The sequence below is a fragment of the Pristiophorus japonicus genome, chromosome 23 (assembly GCF_044704955.1).
Source record: "Pristiophorus japonicus isolate sPriJap1 chromosome 23, sPriJap1.hap1, whole genome shotgun sequence".
Classification (NCBI taxonomy): domain Eukaryota; kingdom Metazoa; phylum Chordata; class Chondrichthyes; family Pristiophoridae; genus Pristiophorus; species Pristiophorus japonicus.
Window position 1 is genome coordinate 48,224,945 of NC_091999.1, and position 19,867 is coordinate 48,244,811.

Below are 19,867 nucleotides of genomic sequence, written 5' to 3' on the forward strand. Positions count from 1 at the left end.
TGGTATGTTCTGGAACTTTTAAAAAAGACTTGGGGAAAATAATACGGTTGTGAACTTTGGTATCGGCTTTGGTTCAGTGGCAGCATCCTCGACTGAAAAACGCAAAAGCCAGCCAAAGTAGCGACAGTGACCCTGCCTGTCTATCGATCTATTTGTCTAAGGCAAACTATGTATATCTTGATCTGGGTGTCATGGTACATCAGTCATTGATTGTTGGTATGCAGGTGCAGAAGGCGGTAAAGAAGGCAAATGGCATGTTCGCCTTATGAGCGAGGGGATTTGAGAATAGGAGCAGGGAGGTTTTACTACAATTGTACAACTTGGTGAGGCTACACCTTAAATATTGTGTTCAGTTTTGGTCTCCAAATCTGAGGAAGGACGTTCTTGCTATTGAGGAAACACAGCGAAGGTTCACTAGCATGATTCCCGGAATGGCAGGACTGACATATGACGAGAGACTGGATCAACTGGGCTGGTATCCACTGGAGTTTAGAAGAATGAGAGGGGATCTCATAAAAACATATAAAATTCTGACGAGATTGGACAGCTTCGAGGCTGGAAGAATGTTCTCGTTGCTGGGGTGTTCGAGACCAAGGATCACAGTCTAAGAATAAGGTGTAAGCAATTTAGGACCGAGATGAGGAGAAACTTCTTCATTCAGAGAGTGGTTAACCTGTGAAATTTTCTACCGCAGAATGACGTTGAGGCCAGTTCGTTAGATATTTTCAAAAGGACCCTTATGGCTAAAGGGATCAAGGGGTATGGACAGAAAGCAGGAATGGGGTGCTGAGGTTGAACGATGAGCCATGATCTTATTGAATGATGGTGCAGGCTCGAAGTGCCAAATGGCATATACCTGCACCTAATTTCTATATTTCTATGTTGATGCGTGTACATCTTTGGTTATTGTGTGTGCATGCCTATCTGTATGTATGTATCTGTGTACGTGCAACTCTTTATGGAAATCATCACGATGAATTTGGTACGTCCTGGAACTTTTTAAAAAACTTGCGGAAAATAATATGGTTGTGATCTCTGATATCGGTTTTGGTTCAGTGGCTCCATTCTCGACTGAATCAGGAGGTTGTGTGTGTAAGTCCCACTTCTGAGACTTGAACACATCATCTTGGCTGACACTCAAATGCAGTACTTGGGGAATGTTGCATTGTTGAAGCTGTTGACCATCGGCTGAAATTTTAAATTGAAGCTCCATCTGCACACTCGGGTGGATGTGAAAGTTCCCAGAGCCTTAGTCGAAAAAGAATAGGAGAGTTGCGCCCGTGTCAATATAACGAAAAATGTTCGTAAATGCTCCCTGAAATCCTATGTGTCTGTGTGTCGCTGTGGGCGTGGAGCTGAAGCTCAGATTCTCACAGGCAGAGCCCAAGTTCTGACAGGATCAGGACCAGGATGGCCGAGTGGTAAATGCGTTGGACTTAAGATCTAATGGGTTTATACCCGCGTGGGTTTGAACCCCAGTCCTGGTAATTCCTTAATTAAAAGTAGATTTTTCCCATCCTGCTCAGTGATACACGATTCTCAAATGCTGACTCTCCAATTTTCTGTAACGATATGACACTCTGAGTCTATAATGAAATGAAATTGTGAAATGTATCTGTGTCGCTCGGTCTCTGCCGCTCTCTCTCTTTAGAGAGCTGTGTTTGTGTTTGTGTGTTTGAGTCTTTGTCTCTCTCAGTCTGCCTCTCTCTGACACACTCTGTCTGTCCCTGTTTCTCTGTTTGTCTCTGTCTCTCAATCTGTCTCTTACTCACGGTGTCTCGTTCTGTTGCAAAGGGATTCTCTCAGACTCTCTGTCTGACTGTCTCTTTCTGTCCCATTATCTCTGTCTGTCCATGTCTTTGCCTGTCTCTGTTAGTCCCTGACTCTAACCTGATAAGTATTTCCATTATTTTCTGTTTTTGTCTCTGATAATCTCTCTCTCTATCTGTCTTTCTCTCTATTTGTCTCCCTCTTTGTCTCTCTCTTTGTCCCTGTCCTTTTCTCTGTCATTCCATCGTTATTTGCCTCCCTCTCTTTAAGGAGCACACAAATGCATCTCTGTGTATGTATGTGTTTGAGTCTTTTTTCATTCAGTCTGGTCCTCCCTTTCAGACTCAATGTTTATCTCTCTCTTTGTCTCTATCTCACTGTCTGTCTCTCCCTGTTTCCCTGTTTGTCTCTGGTTCTCAATGTGTCTGTCTCTTTCTCACCGTGTCCAGTGGTAGTTCCTGTCTCTAACCTGCTGAGTATTTCCATCATTTTCTGTTTATATCTTTGTCTCTCTCTCTATCTGTCGCTCACTCTCTATCTGTCTCTCACCTTGTCACTGTCTTTATCACTGTCTTTCTCTCACTCTTTCCCTCTCTCTTTTTATAGATCACACACACGCATCTCTCGTTATATTTAGGTGTTTGAGTCTTTTTCTCGCTGACTCTGACTGACTTTTCAGTCTCACGCTTTCTGTCTCTCGTTGTCTCTCTCTCGCTGTCTGCCTATCCCTGTTTATCGGTTTGTCTCTGTCGATCAATGTTTCTGTCGACTTCGGTTCACAGCTCGATTACTGCTCGGATGCAACCCGTTCTCTCGTCCGTGTCGTGCCGATTATGCCCCCCTTTTCCGCGGGAGAACCAGGTTCAATTCCCCGACGGAAAAGCAGCTTTTTCTAAATGTCGAATTTTACTTCTGTTTCTTGGTATAGATTTTATTAAAAAGTTCCACAGCAATATAGAACAGTAAAAATACAGCAAGAGGAGATTGCCTCTTACAGATCTTTTGCAAACGGAGACTTTTTCAGGATTCTGTGGCCGTCTGTTGCAGAGTTTATTCTGAGTAACATTTAAAGGGCCAGAGAAGCAGTAGTTGTTGCCGAGTGGTTAAAGCGATGGTCCAGAAATCCTTTCGGTTTTCTGCGTGTAGTTTCGAATCCTGCCGACTACAATTCACAGCATTTTTCATTCCATTTTACAATTTAACCAGGTTTTTGCAAAACGGATCCTGAGATCGGCAGAATAGCGTCCCACACATTTCAACACTGACATCTATTTCTCATTTTTATTCATCTGCAATATTCATGATTCATACGGATAGAAAAACGCAAAAATTAGCCAAAGTAGCGACAGTGATTTAGTCTGTCTATCCGTCTATATGTCAAAATCATGTCTGTTGGTGCATGTATATTTTTGGTTATGTGTGTGGGTGTGTGTGTCTCTGAGTCTTTCTATCTGTATATATGTCTCTGTGTATGTGCAACTGTCTGTGGAAATCATCACCATGAATTTGGTATGTGCTCAACATTTTTAAAAAGACTTGGGGAAAATAATACGGTTGTGAACCTTGGTATCGGCTTTGGTTCAGTGGCAGTATCCTCGACTGAAAAACGCAAAAGACAGCCAAAGTTGCGACAGTGACCCTGCCTGTCTATCCATCTACTTGTCTAAGGCAATCTTTGTATATCTTGATCTGGGTGCCATGGTACATCAGTCATTGATTGTTGGTATGCAGGTGCAGCAGATGGTGAAGAAGGCAAATGGCATGTTCCCCTTCATAGCTAGGGGATTTGAGTATAGGAGCAGGGAGATCTTACTGCATTTGTACAGGGCCTCCGTGAGGCCACAACTGGAATACTGTGTTCAGTTTTGGTCTCCGAATCTGAGGAAGGACGTCCTTGTTATTGAGGGAGTACAGCGTAAGTTCACCAGCATGATTCCCGGGATGGCAGGACTGACATATGAGGAGAGACTGGATGAACTGGGCTGGTATCCACTGGAGTTTAGCAGAATGAGAGGAGATCAGAAGAAACATGAAAAATTATGACGAGATTGGACAGCTTAGAGGCTGGAAGAATGTTCTCGGTGCTGGGGAGTTCGAGATCAAGGATCACAGTCTAAGAGTAAGGGGTAAGCCATTTAGAAACCGAGATGAAGAGAAACGTCTTCAGTGAGAGAGTGGATAACCTCTGAAATTTTCCACTGCAGAAAGTCGTTGAGGCCAGTTCATTAGATATATTCAAAAGAGAGTTAGGTATTGCCCTTACGGCTAAAGGGATGAAGGCGTATAGAGAGGAAGCAGGAAAGGGGTACTGAGGTTGAATGATCAGCCATGATGTTATTGAATGGTAATGCAGGCTCGAAGGGCCGAATGGCATATTCCTGCACCTAATTTCTATGTTTCTATGTTGAAGCGTGTATATTTTTGGTTATTGTGTGTGCGTGTGTCTGTGCATGTCTATCTGTATGTATGTCTCTGTGTATATGCAACTGTCTGTGGAAATCATCACCATGAATTTGGTACGTCCCGGAACTTTTTAAAAAACTTGGGGAAAATAATACAGTTGTGAACGTTGGTATCGGTTTTGGTTCAGTGGTTCCACTCTCGACTGAATCAGGAGGTTGTGTGTGTAAGTCCCACTCCTGAGACTTGAACCCATAATCTTGGCTGACACTCAAATTCAGTACTTGGGCAATGTTGCATTGTTGAAGCTGTTGACCATCGGCTGAAATTTTCAATTGATGCTCCATCTGCACCCTCGGGTAGATGTGCAAGTTCCCAGAGCCTTAGTCGAAATATAATAGGAGAGTTGCGCCCGTGTCAATGTAACGAAAAATGTTTGTAAATGCTCCCTGAAATCCGATATGTCTGGAGCTGAATCCCAGATTCTCACAGAGGCTGAGTCCAACCCATGACAGGATCAGGACCAGGATGGCCGAGTGGTAAAGGCGTTAGACTTAAGATCTAATGGGTTTATACCCGCGTGGGTTCGAACCCCACTCCTGGTAATTCCTTAATTAAACAGATATTTTTCTCATCCTGCTCAGTGATTCCCAATTTTCATCTGCTGAATCTCTAGTTTTCTGTAACTATGTGACACTCTGAGCAGATAATGAAATTAAATTGTGAAATGTCTCTGCCGCTCTCTCTCTTTCGAGAGCTGTGTGTTTGAGTCTTTGTCTCTCTCTGACCCACTCTGTCTATCGCTGTCTCTCAATCTGTCTCTTTCTCATGGTATCTAGTACTGTTGCAATGGGATTCTCTCAGACTCTCTGTCTGACTGTCTCTCTGTGTCCCATTATCTCTGTCTGTCCATGTCTTTGCCTGTCTCTGTTAGTCCCTGTCTCTAACCTGATAAGTATTTCCATTATTTTCTGTGTTTGTCTCTATGTCTCTCTCTCTCTATCTGTCTTTCTCTCTATCTGTCGCCCTCTTTTTCACTCTCATTGTCCCTGTCATTTTCTCTGTCATTCCATCAATATTTGCCCCCCCCTCTCTTTTTGGAGCACGCAAATACATCTCTGTGTATGTATGTGTTTGAGTCTTTTACTCATTCAGTCTGATCCTCCCTTTCAGTCTCAAACTTTCTGTCTCTCTTTGTCTCTATCTCGCTGTCTGTCTCTCCCTGTTTCCCTGTTTGTCTCTGGTTCTGAATCTGTCTGTCTCTTTCTCACGGTGTCCAGTTCTGTTCGAAAGGGATTCACTCAGTCTCTCTGTCTGACTGTCTCACTCTTTCCCATCATCTCTCTCTGTCTATGTTTCTGCCTATCTGTCTCTCTTTGCCTGTCGCTGGTCGTTGCTACCTCTAACCTGCTGAGTATTTCCATCATTTTCTGTTTATATCTGTCTCTCTCTCTATCTGTCGCTCTCTCTCTATCTGTCTCTCTCCTTGTCACTGTCTTTCTCTCACTCTTTCCCTCTCTCTCTTTATAGATCACACACACATCTCTGTATATGTAGGTGTTTGAGTCTTTTTCTCACTGAGTCTGCCTCACTTTTCAGTCTCACCCTTTCTGTCTCGCGTTGTCTCTCTCTCTCGCTGTCTGTCGATCTCTGTTTGCCGGTTTGTCTCTGTCGATCAATGTGTCTGTCGACTTCTGTTGACAGCTCGATTACTGCTCTAACGCAACCCATATCCTCGTCCGTGTTGTGGTGATTTTCCCCGCTTGTTATACGGGAGAACCGGGTTCCATTTCCCGACGGCGCAGCAGTTTTTTCAAAATGTCGAATTTTACTTCTGTTTCTTGGTATAGATTTTATTAAAAAGATCCAGAGCAATATAGAACAGTAAACATACAGCAAGAGGAGATTGCCTCTTCAGATTTTTTGCAAACGGAGACTTTTTCAGGATTCTGTGGCCGTCTGCTGCACAGAGATGGACGACTGAGTTTTTTCTGAGTAACATTTAAAGTGCCAGAGACGCAGTAATTGTGGCCGAGTGGTTAAAGCGATGGATTAGAAATACTTTGGGTTTTCTGCGCGTAGGTTAGAATCCTGCCGACTACGATTCTCAGCATTTTTCATTCCATTTTACATTTTAACCAGGTTTTGGCAAAAATGATCCGGAGATAGATGGAATAACGTCCCACACCTTTCAACACTGAAATTTTTTTCACATTTCTATTAGTCTGCAATATTCACGATACATACGGATAGAAAAATGCAAATATCACCCAATGTAGTGACTCAGCCTGTCTATCCTTCGATATGTCTAAGGCATCTGTGCATGTCAGTTGGTGCATGTATATTTTTGGTTATGTGTGTGTGTGTGTGTGTTTGTGTCTGTGTCTGTCTATCTGTATATATGTATCTGTGTATGTGCAACTATCTGTGGAAATCATCACCATGAATTTGGTATGTCCTGAAACTTGTTCAAAAGACTTGGAGAAAATAATACGTTTGTGAACTTTTGTTTCGGCTCTGGTTCAGTGGCAGCATTCTCGACGGAAAAACGCAAAGGCCAGCCAAAGTAGCGACAGTGACCCTGCCTGTCTATCCGTCTATTTGTCTAAGGCACTCTGTGTATATCTTGATCTGGGTGTCATGCTACATCTGTCATTGAAAGTGGGCATGCAAGTACAACAGGCGGTGAAGAAGGCAAATGGCATGTTCGCCTTCATAGCTAGGGGATTTGAATATAGGAGCAGGGAAGTCTTCCTGCAGTTGTACACGTTAAATATTTTGTTAGTTTTGGTCTCCAAATCTGAGGAAGGACGTCCTTGCTATTAATGGAGCGCAGCGAATGTTCACCAGCTTGATTCCAGGGATGGCAGGACTGACATATTAGGATAGACTGGATCAACTCTGCTGGTATCCACTGGAGTTTAGAAGAATGAGAGGGGATCTCATAGAAACATATAAAATTCTGACGAGATTGGACAAGTGAGAGGCCGGAAGAATGTTGCTGTTGCTGGGGAGTTCGAGAACCAGGGGTCACAGTCTAAGAATAAGCGGTAAGCCATTTAGAACCAAGATGAGGAGAAACAGCTTCATTCAGAGAGTGGTTAACCTGTGGAATTCTCTACCGCAGAAAGTTGTTGAAGCCAGTTCGTTAGCTATATTGAAGAGTGAGTCAGATATGGCCCTTACGGCTCAAGGGATCAAGGGATATGGAGAGAAAGGAGGATATAGGTACTGAGGTTGAAAGATCAGCTATGATCTTATTGAATGGTGGTGCAGGCTCGAAGGGCCAACGGCTTACTCCTGCAACTAATTTATATGTTTCTATGATTCTATGTTAATGCGTGTATATTTTTGGTTATTTTATGTGTGTGTGTGTCTGTGTATTTCTATCTGTATCTATGTCTCTGTGTATGTGCAACGCTCTATGGAAATCATCACCAAGAATTTGGTATGTCCTGGAACATTTATAAAAACTTGGGGAAAATAATACGGTTGTGATCTTTGGTATCGGCTTTGTTTCAGTGGCTCCATTCAAAAGGTCGTGTGTGTAAGTCCCTCTCCTGAGACTTGAGCGCATCATCTTGGCTGACAGTCAAATGCAGTACTTAGGGAATTTTGCATTGTTGAAGCTGTTGACCATCGGATGAAATGTAAAATTGAAGCTCCGCCTGCACTCTCGGATGGCTGTGAAAGGTCCAGAGCATTACTCGAAAAAGAATAGGAGAGTTGCCCCGTGTCAGTATCACGAAAAATGTTCGAAAATGCTCCCTTACACCCTCTGTCTATGGGGGTGGAGTTGAAGCCCAAATTCTAACAGAGACAAAGCCCGTTTCTGCCAGGCCCAGGATGGCCGAGTGGTTAAGGTGTTGGACTTAAAATCCAATGGATTTATAACTGCCCGGGTTCGAACCCCACAACTGGTAATTGTTTAATTAAACAGAGATTATTTCCCAGGCTGCTCATGATACCCGATTTACCTCTGTTGCATGTGCATGTTTCGGTGACACTCTGAGCAGATAATGAAATGTATCTGCGTCGCTCAGTCTCCACCTCTCTCTTTCGAAAGCTGTGTATGTGTTTGAGTCTTTGTCGCTCGAAGTCTGCCTCTGTCTCGTTCTCACTGTGTCCAATTCTGTTCCAAAGGGATTCTCTCAGACTCTCTGTCTGACCGTCTCTCTCTTTACCTGTCTGTGTTGGTCACTGTCTCTCACCTGATGAGTCATTCTATCATTTTCTGTTTTTATTTCTATGCCTCTCTCTCTCGCTCTCTCTCTCTCTCTCTCTATCTGTCTTTCTCTATATCTGTCTCCCTCTTTGTCTCTGTCTTTTTCTTGTCATTCCATCACTATTTGCCTCCCTCTCTTTATGGAGCACGCAAACACATCTCTGTGTATGTAAGTATTTGATTCTTTGTCTCAATCAGTCTGACCCTCCCTCTCAGTCTAAAACTTTCTGTCTATCTCTGTCTCTATCTCGCTGTCTGTCTCTCCCTGTTTCCCTGTTTGTCTCTGTCTCTCAATATGTCTGTCTCTTTCTCACGGTGTCCAGTTCTGTTCGAATGGGATTCTCTCAATCTCTCTGTCTGACTGTCTCTCTCTATTCCATCATCTCTGTCTGTCTATGCCTCTGCCTGTCTGTATCTCTTTGCCTGAGGCTGTTAGTTCCTGTCTCTAACCTGCTGAGTATTTCCATCATTGTCTGTTTATATCTTTGTCTCTCTCTATATCTGTCGCTCTCTCTCTATCTGTCTCTGTCCTTGTCACTGTCATTAACACTGTCTTTGTCTCACTCTTTCCCTCTCTCTCTTTATAGAGCACACACATATCTCTGTATATGTATGTGTTTGAGATTTTTTCTCACTGCGTCTGCCTCTTCTTCTGAGTCTCACACTTTCTGTCTCTCGTTCTCTCTATCTCGTTGTCTGTCTCTCCCTGTTTGTCGGTTTGTCTCTGTCTCTCAATGTGTCTCGCTACTTCTCATGGAGTCCAGTTCTCTTCACAGTTCGATACCTGCGTTGACGAAACCCACATTCGTTGGTATAGTGCTTAGTATCCCGGCCTGTTATGCAGAAGACAGGGTTTCAATTCTCCAACGGACAGGAAGCTTTTTCAAAATGTAGGATTTTACTTCTGTTTCTTGGTATAGATTCATATTAAAAAGTTCCAGTGCAATGCAGAATAGTAAAAATATAGGAAGAGGAGATTTTTTCAGAATTCTGTGTCATCTGCTGCAGAGAGGTGGATGATTGAGTTTTATCTGAGTAACATTTAAAGAACTAATGAGTCAGTAGTCGTGACCAAGAGGTTACAGCGATAAACTCGAAAATCCATCGTATTTTTCCGCTGAAGGTCGAAACCTGCCGACTACGATTCTCAGCATTTTTCATTCCATTTCACAATTTAACCAGGTCTCTGCAAAACTCATCCTGAGATAGATGGAATAACGTCCCACACCTTTCAAAACTGTCATTTTTTAAATCATTTTATTAAACTGCAATATTCACGATACTTTCGTGTAGAAAAACGCAAAAATCAGCCAAAGTTGCGACAGTGATTCAGCCTGGCTATCCCTCTCGATGTCTAAGACATCTGTCCTTGTCCGTTGTTGCGAGTATATTTTTGCTTATGTGTGTGTGTGTCTGTGTCTGTCTATCTGTATATATATATATATATCTGTGTATGTGCAACTGTCTGTATAAATCATCACCATGAATTTGGTATGTCATGGAACTTCTTAAAAAGATTTGATGAAAATAATAGGGTTGTGAACTTTGATATCGGCTTTGGTTGAGTGGCGGTATTCTCGACTGAATCAGGAGTTTGTGTGTTTCAGTCCCACTCCTGAGACTAGAGCAGATAATCTTGGCAGACACTTAAGTGCAGTACTTGGGGAATTTTGCAATGTTGAAGCTGTTGACTTTCGGAAGATATTTTAAATTAAAGCTCCGTCTGCACCCTCGGGTGGATCACAGCATTACTCGAAAAAGAATAGGAGAGTTGCCCCCGTGTCAATATTACGAAAAATGTTCCTAAATGCTCACTGAAACCCGGTGTGTTTGTGTGTCTGTGGGGTGGAGTTGAAGCCCAGATTCTCACAGAGACAGAATCGAAACACTGGAAGGACCAGGGTGGCCGAGTGGTTAAGGCGTTGGCCTTAAAATTCAATGGGATTTTCCCACGCGAGTTCGGTCCCCACTCCTCGAATCTCTTTAATTTATCACTGATTTTGCCCCATGCTGATCAGTGATACCTGAGTTTCATCTGCAGAATCAACAATTTTCTGTTGCTCTGTGACATTCTGAGCCGAAAATGAAATGAAATTGTGAAATGTATCTGTGTATCTCAGTCTCTGCCTTTCTGTCTTTAGAGAACTGTGCATGTGTTTGTGTGCTTGAGTCTGAGTCTGCCTCTCCCTGACTCACTCTGTTTGTGCCTGTTTTTCTGTTTGTCTCTGTCTCTCAATCTGTCTCTTTCTCACGGTGCCCACGTCTGTTCCAATAGGATTCTCTCAGATTCTATGTCTGACTGTCTCTCTCTTTCCCATCATCTCTGCCCATGTCTTTGCCTGTCTCACTTTGTCCCTGTCTCTAACCTGATGAGTATTTTCATCATTTTCAGTTTTAGAAACATAGAAACATAGAAAATAGCTGCAGAATTAGGCCATTAGGCCCCTCGAGCCTGCGCCGCCATTCACTATGTTCATGGCTGACCATTCCTTCAGTTCCCCTTTCCTGCTTTCTCTCCATACCCCTTCACCCCTTATCCGTAAGGGCCATATCTAACTCCCTCTTGAATATAACCAATGAACTGGCATCAACAACTCTCTGCGGCAGGGAATTCCACAGGTCAACAACTCTCTTAGTGAAGAAGTTTCTCCTCATCTCAGTGCCAAATGGCCTACCCCTTATCCTAAGACTATGTCCCCTAGTTCTGGACTTCCCGAACATCGAGAACTTTCTTCCCGCATCTAACCTGTACAGGCCCGTCAAAATCTTATATATTTCTATGAGATCCCCTCTCATCATTCTAAACGCCAGTGAATAAAGGCACAGTTGATCGAATCTCTCCTCATATGACAGTCCTGCCATCCCTGGAATCAGTCTGTTGACAATATCGGACCGAGTCAGCATGAATTTATGAAAGGGAAATCATGCTTGATGAATCTTCTGGAATTTTTTGAGGATGTAACGAGTAGAGTGGACAAGGGAGAACCAGTGGATGTGGTGTATTTGGACTTTCAATAGGCTTTTGACAAGGTACCGCACAAGAGATTGGTGTACAAAGTCCAAGTGCATGGTATTGGGATTAATGTACTGACGTGAATAGAGAACTGTTTGGCAACTGGTTTGCTGCACTCCCTCAATAGCAAGAACGTCCTTCCTCAGACTATGAGACCAAAACTGAATACAATATACCAGGTCTGGCCTCACTAAGGCCTTGTACAACTGCAGTAAGGTCTCCCTGCTCCTTTATTCAAATCCCCTAGCTATGAAGGCCAGCTTTCCATTTGCATTCTTTACCACCTTCTGTACCTGCGTGCCCACTTTCAGTGACTGATGAACCATGACACGCAGGTCTCGTTGCACCTCCCCTTTTTCTAGTCTGCCGCCATTCAGATAATATTCTGCCTTCGTGTTTTTGCCCCCAAAATGGATAATCTCACATTTATCCACATTATACTGCATCTGCCATATATTTGCCCACTCACCTAACGTGTCCAAGTCACCCTGCAGCCTCTTAGCATCCTCCTCACAGCTCGGACCACCACCCAGTTTAGTGTCATCCACAAACTTGGAGATATTACACTCTATTCCTTCAACCAAATCGTTAATGTATATTGTAAAGAGTTGGGGTCCCAGCACTGAGCCCTGCGGCACCTCACTAGTAACTGCCAGCATTTCTGAAAATGACCTGTTTATCCAGATTCTCTGCTTCCTGTCTGCCAACCAGTTCTCTATCCAGGTCAGTACATTAATTCCAATATCATGCGCTTGGATTTTGTGCACCAATCTCTTGTGCGGGACCTTGTCAAAAGCCTATTGAAATCCCAATACACCACATCGACTGGTTCTCTCTTGTCCACTCTACTAGTTACATCCTCAAAAAATTCCAGAAAATTCGTCAAGCATGATTTCCCTTTCATAAATCTATGCTGACTCGGTCCGATCCTGTCAGTGCTTTCCAAATGGGCTGCTATATCATCCTTAATGATTGATTCCAACATTTTCCCCACTACTGATGTCAGGCTAACTGGTCTATAATTACCCGCTTTCTCTCTCCCTCCTTTTAAAAAAAAAGTGCCATCACATTAGCTACCCTCCAGTCAATAGGAATTGATACAGAGTCGATAGATTGTTGGAAAATGATCACCAATGCATCCACTATTTCTAGGGCCACTTCCTTAAGTACTCTGGGATGCAGACTATCAGGACCCAGGGATTTATCGGCCTTTATTCCCATCAATTTCCCGAACACAATTTCCCGCCAATAAGGATATCATTCAGTTCCTCATTCTCACTAGACTCACAGGCCCCTAGTACATTTTGAAGGTTTTTTGTATCTTCCTTTGTAAAGACAGAACCGAATTATTGTCTCTATCTCTCTCTATATCTGTCTTTCTCTCTATCTGTCTCCCCCTTTGAACATAAAAACATAAGAACATAAGAGTTAGGAACAGGAGTAGGCCATCTAGCCCCTCGAGCCTGCCCCGCCATTCAATAAGATCATGGCTGATCTGGTCGTGAACTCAGCTCCACTTACCCGCCCTCTCACCGTAATCCTTAATTCCCTTATTGATTAAAAATCTATCTATCTTTTACTTGAAAACATTCAATGAGCGAGCCTCAACTGCTTCCTTGGCAGAGAATTCCACAGATACACAAACCTCTGGGAGTAGAAATTTTTTCTCAACTCGGTTTTAAATTGACTCCTCCGTATTTTGAGGCTGTGCCCCCTAGTTCTAGTCACCCCGACCAGTGGAAACAATCTCTCTGCCTCTATATTGTCTATCCCTTTCATGATTTTAAATGTTTCTATAAGATCACCCCTCATCCGTCTGTACTCCAAGGAGTAAGGACCCAGTCGACTCAATCTATCATCATAAGGTAACCCCCTCTTTTCTGGAATCAGCCTAGTGAATCGTGTCTGTACCCCGTCCAAAGCTAGTATATCCTTCCTTAAGTAAGGTGACCAAAACTGCACGCAGTACTCAGGTGCGGCCTTACCAATACCTTATACAGTTGCAGCAAGACCTCCCTGCTTTTGTACTCCATCCCTTTCGCAATGAAGGCCAATATTCCATTCGCTTTTGGAATGCATGCACAAGGACCCCCAGGTCCCTTTGCTCCACAGCATGTTGTAATTTCTTCCCATTCAAATAATATTCCCTTTTATTGTTTTTTTTCCCAAAGTGGATGACCTCACACTTTCCGACATTGTATTCCATCTCCCAAACCTTAGCGCAATCGCTTAACCTATCCAAATCTCCTTGCAGTCTCTCTGAGTCCTCTACACACCCCGCTTTCCCACTAACCTTAGTGTCATCTGCAAATTTTGTTGCACTACACTCTGTCCCCTCTTCTAGGTCATCTATGTATATTGTAAACAGTTATGGTCCCAGCACTAATCCCTGTGGCACACCACTAACCACTGATTTCCAACCCGAAAAGGACCCATTTATCCTGACTCTCTGCTTTCAGTTCGCCAGCCAATTCTCTATCCATGCTAATATATTTCCTCTGACTCCGCGTACCTTTATCTTCTGTAGTAACCTTTTGTGAAGCACCTTATCGAATGCCATTTGGAAATCTAAATACACCACATCCATCGGTACACCTCTATCCACCATGCTCATTATATCCTCAAAGAATTCAAGTAATTTAGTTAAACATGATTTCCCCTTCATGAATCCATGCTGCGTCTGCTTGATTGCACTATTCTTAACTAGATGTCCCGCTATTTCTTCCTTAATGATAGTTTCAAGCATTTTCCCCACTACAGATGTTAAACTAACCGGCCTTTAGTTACCTGCCTTTTGCCTGCCCCGTTTTTTAAACAGAGGCGTTACATTAGCTGCTTTCCAATCCGCTGGTACCTCCCCAGAGTCCAGAGAATCTTGGTAGATTATAATGAATGCATCTGCTATAACTTCAGCCATCTCTTTTAATACACTGGGATGTATTTCATCAGTACCAGGGGACTTGTCTACCGTCAGTCCCATTAGCCTGTCCAGCACTACTCCCCTAGTGATAGTGATTGTCTCTAGATCCTCCCTTCCCACATTCCTGTGGCCTGCAAATTTTGGCTTTGTTTTTGTGTCTTCCACTGTGAAGGCGGAAACAAAATAATTGTTTAATGTCTCAGCCATTTCCACATTTCCCCTTATTAAATCTCCCTTCTCATCTTCTGAGCGACCAACATTTACTTTAGTCACTCTCTTCCGTTTTATATATCGGTAAAAGCTTTTACTATCTGTTTTTATATTTTGCGCCAGTTACTTTCGTAATCTATCTTTCCTTTCTTTATTGCTTTCTTAGTCATTCTTTGCTGTCGTTTAAAATTTTCCCAATCTTGTAGTTTCCCACTAACCTTGGCCACCTTATACGGATTGGTTTTTAATTTGATACTCTCCTTTATTTCCTTGGTTATCCATGGATGGTTATCACTTCTTTTGCCTCCCCTCTTTTTCACTGGAATATATTTTTTTTGCGCACTATGAAAGAGCTACTTAAATGTCCTCCACTGTTCCTCAATTGTGCCACTGTTTAGTCCTTGTTTCCAGTCTACTTTAGCCAACTCTGCCCTCATCCCACTGTAGTCCCCTTTGTTTAAGCATCGTACCCTCGTTTCTGATACAACTTCCTCATCCTTAATCTGTATTACAAATTCAACCTTATCGTGATCATTCATTCCGAGAGGATCTTTTACGAGGAGATCGTTTATTTTTCCTGTCTCATTACACAGGACCAGATTCAAGATGGCTTGCTCCCTTTTAGGCTCTGTTACATACTGTTCTAAGAAACAGTCCCGTATGCATTATATGAATTGGCTCTCTCTTTGTTCCTGTCTTTGTGCCTGCCATTCCATCACTATTTGCCTCCCTCTCTTTATGGAGCACACAAACACATCTCTGTATATGTATGTGTTTGAGTCTTTCTGTTATTCAGTCTGACCTTCCATCTCAGTCTCAAAGTCTCTGTTTCTCTTTGTCTCTTTCTCGCTGTCTGTCTCTCCCTGTTTCCTTGTCTCTCAACGTATCTGTCTCTTTCTCACGATGTCCAGTTCTGTTCCAATGGGATTCACTCAGTCTCTCTGTCTGACTGTCGCTCTCATTCCCATCATCTCTGTCTGTCCATGTCTCTACCTGTCTCTCTCTTTGCCTGTCTCTGTTAGTTACTGCCTCTAACCTGCTGAGTATTTCCATCAATTTCTGTTTATATCTCTGTCTATCTCTCTATCTGTCGCTCACTCTTTCTCTGTCTCTCTCTTTGTCACTGTCTTTGTCACTGTCTTTCTCTCACTCTTTCCCTCTCTCTCTTTAAAGAGCACATACACACACATCTCTGTATATGTGTGTGTTTGAGTCTTTTTCTCACTCAGTCTGCCTCTCCTTCTCAGTCTCATACTTTCTGTCTCGCGTTGTCTCTATCTCGCTGTCTGTCTCTCCCTGTTTGTCGGAAGTCTCTGTCTCTCAAAGTGCCTGTCGCCTTTTCATGGTGTCCAGTTCTGTTCACAGCTCGATTCCTGCTCTGACAAAACAAATGCCCGTCAGTTCCTCGTTAGTGTAGTAGTTAGTATCCCTTCCTATTACGCGTGAGGTCGGGGTTCAATACCTTGACGAGGGTGGAGCTTTTTCAAAATGTTGAATATTGCTTCAAAATGTCCTGGAACTTTAGAAAAAGACTTGTGGAAAGTAATACGGATGTGAGCTTTGGTTCAGTGGCAGCATTCTCGGCTGAATCAGGAGGTTGTGTGTGTCAGTCCGACTCTTGAGACTTGAGCATATAATCTTGGCTGACGCTCAAATGCAGTACTTGGGCAATTTTGCATTGTTGAAGCTGTTGACTTTCGGATGAAATGTTAAATTGAATCTCCGTCTGCACCCTCGGGTAGATGTGAAAGTTCCCAGAGCATTACTCGAAAAAGAATAGGAGAGTTGCCCCTGTGTCAATATTACTACAAATGTTTGAAAATGCTCATTGAAAACCGATGTCTGTGAGAGTGGATCTGCAGCCCAGATTCTCACAGAGACAAAATCCGAATACTGACAAAACCAGGATGGCCGAGTGGGTTAGGCGTTGGACATAAAATCCACTGGGTGTATAGCTGTGTGGGTTCGATACCCCACTCTTGGTAAATCTTTAAATTCAAACCGATTTCCTCCCATCCTGCTCAGTAATACGCAAATGTATTCTGTTGAATCTGTACATGTCGATAATTTTATAACATTCTCAACTGACAAAGAAATGGGATCATGCAATGTTTCTGTGCCTCTCACTCTCTGTGTTAAGAGAGCTCTTTATGTGTTTGTGTTTGAGTCTGACTCACTCTGTCTGAGGAATTATGAGCTGAATTTAGGGATCCTGCAGCTAAGTTAACAAATAGAACATCAAAGGTAGCAATTTCAGGATAGCTACCACTGACACCTGCTAGTCAGAGTAGGAATCGCAGGATAGCTCAGATGAATGTGTGGTGCAGAATGGAGGGATTCAATTTCCTGGGACATTGGAACCGGTTCAGGGGGAGCTGGGACCAGTGCAAACCAGACGCTCTGCACCTGGACAGAACCAATGTCCACGGGGGAGAGTTGCTCGTGTTGTTAGGGAGGGGTTAAACTAATATGGCAGTGGGATGGGAACCTATGCAGGGAGACAGAGGGAAGTAAAATGGGGGCTGAAAAGTAAAGGTGGAGGGCAGAGAAACCCAAGGCAAAAATCAAAAAGGGCCATTTTGCAGCAAAATTATAAAGGGACAAGGTGTGTTAAGATAACAAGCCTGAAGGCACTGTGCCTCAATGCGAGGAGTATTCGTAATAAGGTGGACAAATTAACTGCACAGGCAGCAATGAATGAATATGATGTAATTGGCATCACAGAGAAATGGCTCCAGGGTGACGAAGGCTGGGAACGCAACATCCAGGGATATTCACCAATCAGGAAAGATAGACAGAAAGGAAAAGGAGGTGGGGTGGCATAGCTGGTTGAAGAGGAAATTAACCCAATAGTAAGGAAGGACATTCGCGTGGATTCTGTGTGGGTGGAGCTGCGGAATATCAAAGGGAAGAAAACGCTAGTGGGAGTTGTGTATCACCAAACAATAGTAGTGAGTTTGGGGACAGCATCAAACAAGAAAGCAGGGATGTGTGCAATATAGCTACAGAAGTTATCATGGGCGACTTTAATTTACATATAGATTGGACTAACCAAACTGGTAGCAATGCGGTGGAGGATTTGCTGGAGTGAATTCGGGATGGTTTACTTGACCAATATGTCGAGGAACCATCTAGAGGGCTGGCCATCCTAGACTGGTTGATGTGTAATGAGAAAGGACTAATTAACAATCTTGTTGTGTGAGGCCCCTTGGGGAAAAGTAACCATAATAAGGTAGAAATATTTGTTAAGGTGGAGAGTGAAACAATTAATTCTGAGACTGGGGTCCTGAACTTAAGGAAAGGTAACTTCGATGGTATGAGACATGAATTGGCTAGAATAGACTGGGAAATGATACTTAAAGGGTTGATGGCAGATAGGCAATGGAAAACATTTAAAATCACATGGATGAACTTCAACAATTGGACATCCCTGTCTGGAGTAAAAAAAATAAAACGGGAAAGGTGGCTCAACCGTGGTTAACAAGGGAAATTAAGGATAGTGTTAAATCCAAGGAAGAGGCATATAAATTGGTCAGAAAAAGCATCAACCTGAGGACGGGGAGAAATTTAGATTTCAGCACAGGAGGACAAAGGGTTTAATTCGGAGGAGGAAAATAGAGTATGAGAGGAAGCTTGCTGGGAACATAAACACTTCTATAGATATGTGAAGAGAAAAAGATTAGTGAAGGCAAACGTAGGTCCCTTGCAGTCAGATTCAGGTGAATTTATAATGGGGAACAAAGAAATGGTAGACCAGTTGAACAAATACATTGGCTCTGCATTCACGAAGGAAGACACGCATAACCTTCTGGAAATAGTACGTGGCCGAGGGGCTAGTGAGAAGCAGGAACTGAAGGAAATCCTTATTTGTGGGAAATTTTGTTCGGAAAATTGATGGGACTAAAGGCCGATACATCCCCGGGGCCTGATGGTCTGCATCCCAGAATACGTAAGGAATTGGCCCGAGAAATAGTGGATGCATTGGTGATCATTTTCTAACAGTCCATCAACTATAGATCAGTTCGTATGGACTGGAGGTTAGCGAATGTAACACCACATTTTGAAAAAGAAGGGAGAGAGAAAACAGGTAATTACAGACCAGTTAGCCTGACATCAGTAGTGGGGAAAATATTGTAATCAATTATTAAAGATGAAATAGCAGCACATTTGGAAAGCACTATCAGGATCAGTCCAAATCAGCATGAATTTATGAAAGGGAAATCATGCTTGACAAATCTTTTAGAATTTTGTGAGGATGTAACTAGTAGAGCGGACAAGGGAGAACCAGTGAATGTGGTGTAGTGGGACTTACAAAAGACTTTTGACAAGGTCCCACACAAGAGGTTGGTGTGCAAAATTAAAGCACATGGCATTGGAGGTAATGTATTGATGTGGATAGAGAACTGGCTGACAGAGTCGGGATAAACGGGTTCTTTTCGCAATGGCGGGCAATGATTAGTTGGGTGTCGCATGGCTTCGTGCTGGGTCCCCAGCAATTTACAATGTACATCAATGACTTAGATGAAGGAATTGTGTCTAATATCTCCAATTTTGCAGATGACATGATGCTGGATGGCGTTGTGATATGTGAGGAGGATGCTAAGAGGCTGCAGGGTGACTTGGACAGGTTAGGTGAGTGGGCAATTGCGTGGCAGATGTCGTGTAATAACGATAAATGTGAGGTTATGCATTTTCTTGGCAAAAACACGAAGGCAGAATGTTATCTGAATGGCGGATGATTAGGCAAAGGGGAAGTGCAACGAGATCCGGGTGTCATGGTACATCAATCATTGAAGGTTGGCATGCAGGTGCAGCAGACAGAAAGAAGGCAAATAGCATGTTGGCCCCATATCTTGGGGATTTGAATATAGCAGCAGAGCGGTGTTGTTGCAGCTGTACAGGGCCTAGGTGAGGCCTCACCTGGGATAATGTATTCAGTTTTGTTCTAATCTGAGGAAGGACGTTCTTACTATTGAGGGAGTGCAGCGAAGGTTCACCAGACTGATTTCCGGGATGGCAGGACTGACATCAGAGGAGAGATAGGATCGACTGGGTCTGTATTCACTGGAGTTTAGACGCTTGAGAGGGGACCTTAGAAAAATATAAAATTCTGATGGGACTGGACAAGTTCGATGCAGGAAGAATGTTCCCGATTTTGGAGGAGTTCAGATCCAGTGGTCACATCTAAGGACAAGGAATAAGCCATTTAGGACCGAGATGAGGAGAAACTTCTTCACTCAGAGAGTTGTTAACCTGTGGAATTCTCTTCTGCAGAACGTTGTTGATGCCAGTTCATCAGATATATTCAAGAGGGAGTTGGATATGGCCC

The 19,867-nt window shown here is 43.2% G+C and overlaps 2 non-coding genes across 2 annotated transcripts; both read left to right on the forward strand.

Moving 5' to 3' along the window:
• Positions 1 to 1,404: 1,404 nt before the first annotated feature.
• Positions 1,405 to 1,487, forward strand: trnal-uaa (transfer RNA leucine (anticodon UAA)). The gene has a single exon. It is a non-coding gene; the product is annotated as a tRNA-Leu (tRNA).
• A 3,205-nt stretch (positions 1,488 to 4,692) lies between these two features.
• Positions 4,693 to 4,775, forward strand: trnal-uaa (transfer RNA leucine (anticodon UAA)). Its single transcript has one exon. It is a non-coding gene; the product is annotated as a tRNA-Leu (tRNA).
• The last annotated feature ends 15,092 nt before the right edge of the window (positions 4,776 to 19,867 follow it).